This window comes from Pleurodeles waltl, chromosome 4_2, assembly GCF_031143425.1.
Source record: "Pleurodeles waltl isolate 20211129_DDA chromosome 4_2, aPleWal1.hap1.20221129, whole genome shotgun sequence".
Lineage (NCBI taxonomy): Eukaryota > Metazoa > Chordata > Amphibia > Caudata > Salamandridae > Pleurodeles > Pleurodeles waltl.
The window spans coordinates 47,456,570-47,465,514 of record NC_090443.1 but is presented as its reverse complement, the minus strand read 5'-3'; positions in this window follow the sequence as shown (position 1 = coordinate 47,465,514).

Genomic DNA, 8,945 nt, shown 5'->3' with positions numbered 1-8,945 from the left:
GCCCACAAGAAGTCTTTTCACAGCCAGACCGATGCAGTTTCTCCTAGGTTTAGACTAAAAAGTTACTCCAAATGCAAGAATGTATCATAATGTTAACTCCTTCCTAAGAGCGATAAGGAGCCAAGTGATTGGCACGGGAGAGTTATAGAAACAATGAGCCAGATTCACAAAGGGGCACTTACACTTTTGTGTAAATTTACTCTTTTTCAGTATTCACAACCTATTATTTAATAAATGTAGGACTGTGGAGACTCCGCACATAAAAAGATAGGACAGGCCTATCTTATTATGTGTGAAGTTCTCTACCCCAACTGCGAGGGGGTCTCTGCACTCAAAAAGCTACTATTAAATCATAGTTTGCGAATACCAAAAAAGAGTGAACTTGCACAAAAGTGTAAGCTTACATTTGTGAATCAGGCCCTGTGGAACAAAGCAGTCATTTCTGAGGCCAGGAGTAGCTGTACCACACAGACATGTCATGGTTAGTGTGCCCCTGCAGAATGCGACGAGGAGCCTCTGAGTCTCACACATCTCACACATATTCATTGTACCTGAGCTTAACGGGGCCCCCTGAAGGGTTGGGAACCCCTTGAAGTGTTCGGGGGTCCCCTGCGCCGCAGGCTCCTTTTTTACACCCCTGACTCTTTGTTGCCGAGTGGCACAACTCACACAACGCTAGACTTTTTACAAATTGTTGTCAGATGTATTGATTTGTTTGAACAGAAGCAGGATTGTTATTCCCACAATGTATGGATTTAAATGGCTAGCTCAGGACTGGAATCCTGGTGTCCCAGTGAGATGTAGATATCTTGGTACCCTAGACTATTGTAACCCGCTTTGGTCCAGGTCATCATGAACACTTTGTTTTCAGTCCTGGGCTTTTCATTAACAAACCATTACTATCAGGAGTGTTAGTTTACATTTGTTTGCTGGAGGTGACCTGAGACCACAACACCTCAAAAGCATTACCTGCTTACAATAAAGCCCAGGGCTGGAAACCCAATGTCTTTGGTGATCTGGAGCATTCCTCCCAACCTCTTCAGTCCAGCCCTGCCAAGTTTGCCAGATCCATGCACGATGTGCTGTCCCAGTACAGGTTTTTCCTTTGAAGTCTGGGACTTGTAGTCTTATTTATTCCATTATAAAACAGAACTACAAGTCCCAGAATTCAAATAATAAATCTGGACTGGAGCAACACATCATGCATGGATCTAGGAAACTTGGCAGTTGTGTCAGTCCCCAATGGGGCTAACTGTGTGGCTTGGAGGTTTGGTCAAGAGTCTAGATGACAAAGGGGGCATTTAGTTGCAAGAGTTTAACGTTAATGAAAGCCGGTGTGATCTTGGAGCGGCGGTGAGCATGAGAAAAAGCCCATAGAAACAGGGACCACTGACTGGGTGATGACCACTGCTTAATTTGTAATAAATATATATATAAATAAATACATTTTAAAAATACATGCAGGTACCCAGGATTTTTCATGAGATGCCACTGCCCACTTCTCCCAATCAAAGTGCCCACTTCCTTCACCTGAACTACTTACTTGCAGTACTGGTGCTTCTCAAAGTTTGTTGTAGCGAGCCTACCTTTCTCAAGGGATTCAGGGTTTCTACATAAAAATGTTCAGAAAAAGTGGGCGAAAATAGGAAAATGGAACAATTGTGAATACTTAAGGCCAAACACAATTAGTGTGTAGTGGGCCACTCTCACCCCTGGCACTGGTGCCACTGCACCTGCTGCACTATTGCTAGTTTTGCACTTCATCCTGAGTGCTAGGGAATCTTGCACTGATATTGCAAGTGATATACCCATTCAGAAATGTTTGCACTGTTGCTACCTGTGCTTTATCTGTGTCAAGCACTTCTCGGAACCTTGTGTTATCCTTAAAAAAAGGAACATATTTACATATAATGAATTTCTTGACATTATAGAAAACATAGTTTGACCGATTCATTTTTTAGGCCAGACCTACCACATAGTTTGTAGCTGTGTTTAGGCGAAAGCCTCTTGTGGAGCACACCAAAAACTTACAGTGGGCTTAGAGCCTGTCCATTGCTTACCACTGTCTTGCTTATTCGTCACTCTCATTTGCTTGCTTTTTATTGAATGGCTTTCCTTCCTCTTCTCGTGTTTGTCCCTCCCCTTGAGCATGGCTACTTTACCAATCTCTCCATTGGGTGACTTGTCTGCTTCCACTGCTCACCTAATTCAGCGAGCTACTTTTTAGGTCAAAGCCTGCTCTCTCTGACAGTGCATTTCTTTTTACTCCTCAGCTTGCTTGCCAGCTTCTCTCATCACATTTCTTTTCATAGCATTATAAAAAAAATATTTACCACTACTTTACACTTCAAGTTGCTTTTACAAACGCTTTCACTTTTATAAGGCTTTGCCTTTCAATATGCTATCCTGAGTGCTTTACATTTAAACCATTTCACCAAATGCCTTACTTCCTTATCCTCCTATGTTCAAATGCATTTTCTTACTCTTTACATATTTGTACTTTGAAAACCTTTAATCACGCTTTTTCTAAACAATCCAAGTGAGTGCATGCGTTTCCTCTATTACTGTGTTTGTCTGCTTTGCTTTGCACAATGATTTTCATGTTATAGATTGATTTGCTTCTATCTGTGTTGCTACCCTCCTGCACCCGTGTTGCTTTTCCCTGCCATCCTGTTGCTTCCTCACCCCTGCCCTCTTTGATTCCACCCCCCTCCATGCTGATTCGCCCCATCGCTCACACCACTTTTTTCTTTTTGTGTTCTGATCCAACTTGGATAGGTAAGCAAACATTTAAAAAAAGCACGTGCATCATTTTGTAAGGAAGCGCTTGACCGGAGCATGTGCCCAAAAAATGACACAACCAGTCATGTTATGGGCTTATTTTGACTTCTTTTAGCCATGCTACAAACCATTGGATATGCAATATCGCATGGCTAAAAACTTTGTCAATGTCAGTAGGTGCCAAAGGTCGAGACCTATTGGTTTTGCAAAAGCTTGTTTATTTTAGCACTTAATTGGAGTGCATGTTTTCTTGATCTGTATCCCACATGTGCTTCTTCCCTGTCACACCCCATGTGTTTTCCTGTGCTCTTCGTGTGCACATTTGTTCTCTGTTATTTTCTGCTACTTCACGTACTTTCCAGTTTGTTTTATTTGTTTATTTCCATCTTGCTTTTTCATATTGCTAAGTACACTATCTCTGCCAGTCACTTAATAACAGTTTTTTTCTGTATATTGCTTTGTCCAGCACTTAGGGCCTGATTACGAGTTTGGAGGTTCATGCAGTGCCATGGCAATGGTCTGACCGCCAATGAATTGGCAGTCGAACCACTGTATTATGATGCCAGCGGGCCTCGGTCCTGTCAGCATAGCCAGGCAGCGCAGACCGCCGTGGTGGCGAGACAGGACAAAGAGCCCAGAGGAGTCAGTGTTTCCACCGGGCACGTTATGATGTTGAACACCACCAACATGACTGTGGCGGTCTAACCACCACGTCCCAGCCGGCGGAAACAGAGAGCATAAAAGAAGCAACTCACCTGCAGGCAGTGTTACATGTCCTGTGCCACCATTGATCACACATGTCCTGTCGCTGCTGCTGCTCATCGATGGAGCCCAAAATCCATGCCGCCGTGGATGCAACCAACGGTAAGTACACACACCTACCTGTGTAATTAATCTCATCAACAGATCATCATGCCGTCGTCCACATGATATGGGGCTCATGCTACGGGCACCAAGTACACAGGTCATTGTGTCCCAAATCAGAGCCATTCACAATGAATGACACATTAACAGCTATCAAATGTCCCCTCTGGGCAGGTCACTGACAGTGCACCGCCACACTTCACAATAACACATGTCTGCCCATCACAGGCTCGGGGACAGTGAAGTGTACAGAACATTGGGGGTCATTCTGACTGCGGCGGACGGCGGTCGCCGCCCGCCACGCGGTTCCCGCCGAAAGACCGCTCCGCGGTCAAAAGACCGCGGCGGTCATTCTGGCTTTCCCACTGGGCTGGCGGGCGACTGCCGAAAGTCCGCCCGCCAGCCCAGCGGGAAACACCCTTCCCACGAGGACGCCGGCTCAGAATTGAGCCGGCGGTGTGGGAAGGTGCGACGGGTGCAGTTGCACCCGTCGCGAATTTCAGTGTCTGCTAGGCAGACACTGAAATTCTTTTTGGGGCCCTCTTACGGGGGCCCCTGCAGTGCCCATGCCATTGGCATGGGCACTGCAGGGGCCCCCAGGGGCCCCGCGGCACCCCCTACCGCCATCCTGTTCCCGGCGGGAGAACCGCCAGGAACTGGATGGCGGTAGGGGGTGTCAGAATCCCCATGGCGGCGGAGCGCGCTCCGCCGCCATGGAGGATTCTCAAGGGCAGCGGAAAGTTGGCAGGACACCGCCGACTTTCCGTTTCTGGCCGCGGCTGAACCGCCGCGGTCAGAATGTCCAGCGGTGCACCGCCAGCCTGTTGGCGGTGCTACCGCCGACCTCCGCCATGGCGGTAATTACCGCCAGGGTCAGAATGAGCCCCATTGTGTCACACAACAGCAACGCCACAGCAACATTACATCTACCAATTCAACTGACACCCTCACATTCCTTACATGCCTTGGACTATTGTCAGATTGAAGACACATACATATGGATGTGACATGGAACACAAATACCCCTTCCACGAAACATCCCTGGAATGGACCCACCCATCACCCACATTGCAACACAATAGAAGGCCAATGGGATGCACAATAGTTTGAGAAATACATATCTAAAGCTCACAATGGAAACAATGCTTGCACAATAGGGATGGTGGCATCAGGAACACTCATGGAAGAATACTGCACTGAGACACAGTTCACTTTGCACATGCCCCTAAAACAACATTTGCACAGGAACTGGCCCTTCATGTATCTCAAGAACAACCAATAGTAGAGCAAAGTGGCATGCCTAGCTGCATAATATGAGTGCAAGTCATGAAAGCACATAAAACACCAAGAGCATGGCCATACATCTAGATGAAGTAGCTGCAACGTACACACATCACAATGGAAACATGCTCCTTCAAACGCAAAGAAAGCTAGCACAAATGAACACTCTCCATGGGTGGACAAACAAAACTCAAGCTTCCACACATGAGACAAATTTACAATCCATATCAGGGGGACACATATAACACCATACATGCTGGCATTGGACAACACAAGATGAAATACTTACCATAGCAAACAGAACACAATGCAGGGACACCCCAATTGCATTAACAACAAATATCGATACAGTGAATACCTACCCTTGTCCTGGGTGACACTAGCACTGCCCACAAAGTCAAATTTTGCAAACAACAGCAAATGGATAAGCAGTACGGTGAAACACACACAACTGTAGGCATACAACACAAATTACATAGGAACAACATAAATGTAGAAAAGTAATTCCAGGAGAAATGTGTACCCCAATAAAAAAATAACTTGGGTTTATCAGATCCAAATGCTTGGCCAAACCATACACGTCCATGCACATTACTGTGCCAAAACTTGACTCTAATCACTGCCAGGAAACCCCCACAGGAATGAGCAACAAGTGGGCAGACATGCACCTTAGGGATCATCCTTGGGTAGGGTGGGGTCAGATTTGTGAGGGGTGGGTTTGGAAGGGGGGTCTTTGCCTTTACAATGGTGGGCTTCTTGTTGGGATGGGAGGGGTATGGGTGCTTGCGGTGGGCAGATGTGGCAGGGGAGGACTTGGATGTAGGAGGGATGTGTTGGGATGTGAGTGGGGGCCTCTTGGGTTTGGGAGGAGGTTTGAGGTAACAGGGGAAAGGGCAAGATCAAAAAGGAAACTCTCTTTGGGAAAATGAGTAGGATCATTAGAAGGTGTTTGGGTTTCGGAGGTTGAGCGAGTGGTCGTCTTGTGTGTCGGTGTAGATGCCCTGGCTGTGTGCACGTGTGAGGTATGCTTCTGTTTGGGTGGTGTCAGTGGGAAGCTGGTCTGGTGGGTGGTGAGCTCCTATGGTGTTACCACCTTATACCAGGTCCAGGTATCACAGATTAGTGGAGTTTAGGCAGTGCCTAGGAAGCCAGAGCTCTCTAGTGGGAGCTGTGGATGAGCAGCCAAGACTTATCTAGGAGACATGCAAAGCTTATGCAATATCACTATAGCCACACAGCACTTACACACATGAAAGAACCACTCAGTGTTACAAAAATAAAGGTACTTTATTATGATAACACCAATACTAAAATACTGCACGGGCAGTACCTCAATTAGAGGTAAGTAAACACACCATTATATACACATTAGCAATCAGTAAATAGCATAGAAAGCAATAGGAGTTGATAAAAGCAATAGCAAACGGTGAGGGCACTAGGGGAGGGCCAAATCATATACTAAAAAAGTGAAATGGGAAAGGCAGTCACCCATCCAAGAAAGTGGAATCAGTGGTGGGGAGCTAGAGGAATTAGGAAACACAAAAGGTAAGTACCAGGGTGTCCCCCAGCGACCAGGATAAAAGAGGTGAGTACTTGGTTTTCCCTAAAACCAATATGAGGACTTTGGAAAAATACTGTGCAAGACCCAGCCAAGACTGTAAGAAACCCAAGGTGGATCCTGACAGAAGAGGACCTGCAAAGGAAGGGGACCATGTCCAGTTTGAGCTGGAGTGTCCAGCTGGGGCAGGAGCCACTACCAACCATTCTGTGAATGCAGGACCAGGTCGACGGTGGATGAAGGAAGTCAGCAGTGCAGCACAGGAGTAGAAGAGGAGTTCCAGAAGTGATGCAAGTGATGTCCCACGGGGACTGTCATGTTACAGTCAGTCAGTGATGCTGGAAAACCACCAACAAGCCTTTGCAAATGCACAAGTCAGATATAAAGGGTTTGCAAGGCTGAAGAGGACCAGCAAGGTCCACGGGGCACAGCCCAAGGTGGGAGTATGAGGTGACCCTCAGCAGCTGGGACAGCCACAAGAAGAGGAGGCACTCCCCATGGGCAACCAACGAGCAGCAGGCACAGGAGTCGCAGTGAGGCCCACTCAGCACACCTGAAGAGGAGTCCCACGTCACTGGAGCAGTAGGCAGGAGACTGTGCTTGCAGGAAAGAGTGCTGGGGGCTGGGGCTACAAGGAGCCTGAAGATCCTTTGGAGGAGGAACAAACAAACATTGGTAGCTGCAAGAGTCATGGTGCACAAGGGTACTGTCCTTCAAGGAGATGCAAGGGCTTACCATCTCTCAAGTTGGACAGCTGATAGAGAGGACCAAGGGGACCACTCCAGATATCACCTGTAATGCAGGATCCACGCAGTTCCGGGGGAAAAGAGGTTCCATGCAGCTGGTTGTCGTTGCAGTTGGTGCCTGCGGATGCAGGGGAGTCAATCTAAGGGAGGTTCTTTCTTACTTCTTGTGCAGGCTTAAGACTTGTCACCCTCAGAGGATGGACAGCCAGGGAAATGTTGCAGTTGTTGGAAGGAGACAGAGAAACGATGTTGCAAAGCAGAGTCATTGTTGGAGTTGCACATTGTCTGTTCCTAAAGGGTCCACTTGCAGTCCAGGTGGCCAGAAGATGAAGTAAACAAAGCAGAGGAGTCCTTCTGGAATCTTGCATGTCAAATCTGTGGACCCACTCGAGAAGGAGACCCTAAATAGCCCAAGAAGGGGGATTGGTCACCTAGGAGGGTGACCACCTATCAGGAGGGAGCTGTGACATCACCTGCCTGACCTGGTCACTCAGATGCTCCCAGGGGCCTCTGCACACCTTGGATTCAAGATGGCAGAATCAAGTGGAGGAGGTCTGGGCACCAACCTTGGGCTGGTAATGGACAGTGGAGTGGTCACTCCCCTTTCCATTGTCCAGTGTCATGCCAGAGCAGAGACTAGGGGTCCCTGGACTGGTATAAACCAGTTTATACAAGGAAAGCACCAAATGTGCCCTTCAAAGCATACTGGTTGCTTGGTGAGGCTACCCCTCCCAAGCCATGTAACACCTATTTCCAAGGGAGATGGTGTTACCTCCCTCTCCTCCATGAAATCCTTTGTTCTGCCTTCCCCTGCCTGAGCTGGTCAAGCAGCAGGAGGGCAGACACCTGTCTGAGGGGTGGCAGCAGCGCGGGCTGCCCGGAAACCCCCAGAAGACTAGAACAAACAATGCAGGGGGTCCCCTACGGAGCCCCCAGAGTGCATGGAATCATACAACCAATGCTGGCAACAATATTGGAGTATGAGTCTAACATGTTTGATACCAAACATGCTCAGGTTCGGAGTTATCATTATGTAGCTGGACACAGGTAAGTGACCTGTGTCCAGTACACAGGTAAAATGGCTTACCCGCACTTACGAAGTCCGGTGTAATTGACCTGGAGTTTGTAGTGGCACTTCTGCTCATGCAGGGGTGCCCTCACACACAGGTACCTGCACCATGCCTTCTGGGCTAGGAGGGCCTGCCACAGGGGTGACTTACAGTGACCTGGTGTAGTGACCTGTAGTGAAAGGGTGCATGCACCTTTTCACGCAGGCTGCAAGGCAGACCTGCAGACACATTTTGCATGGGCTTCCATGGGTGGCACAATACATTTTGCAGCCCATGGGGAACCCCTGGTTCCCCAATGCCCTGAGTACCTAAGTTACATATACTAGGAACTTATATGGGGGCACCAGTATGCCAATTGTGGGGTGTGCAATGTCCTAAGCAACCAAATTTCGAGGGAGAGAGCACAGTCACTTGGGTCCTGGTTGACAGGGTCCAAGTGAACACCGTCAAAACACACTGGCAGCAGGCAAAAAGTGGGGGTAACCATGCCAAAAAGATGGTACTTTTCTATAGTGTCTGTTGTGTGTGTGAGTGTAGCCGTTTGCGTGTCTTGGGGGGCTAGGAGATGGAGGCACTGAGTGATGTTGGAATGAGGGATGTAGGTGTCTGTTGGGGCAGTGTCTCTGGGTATGCTGGATATGGTGG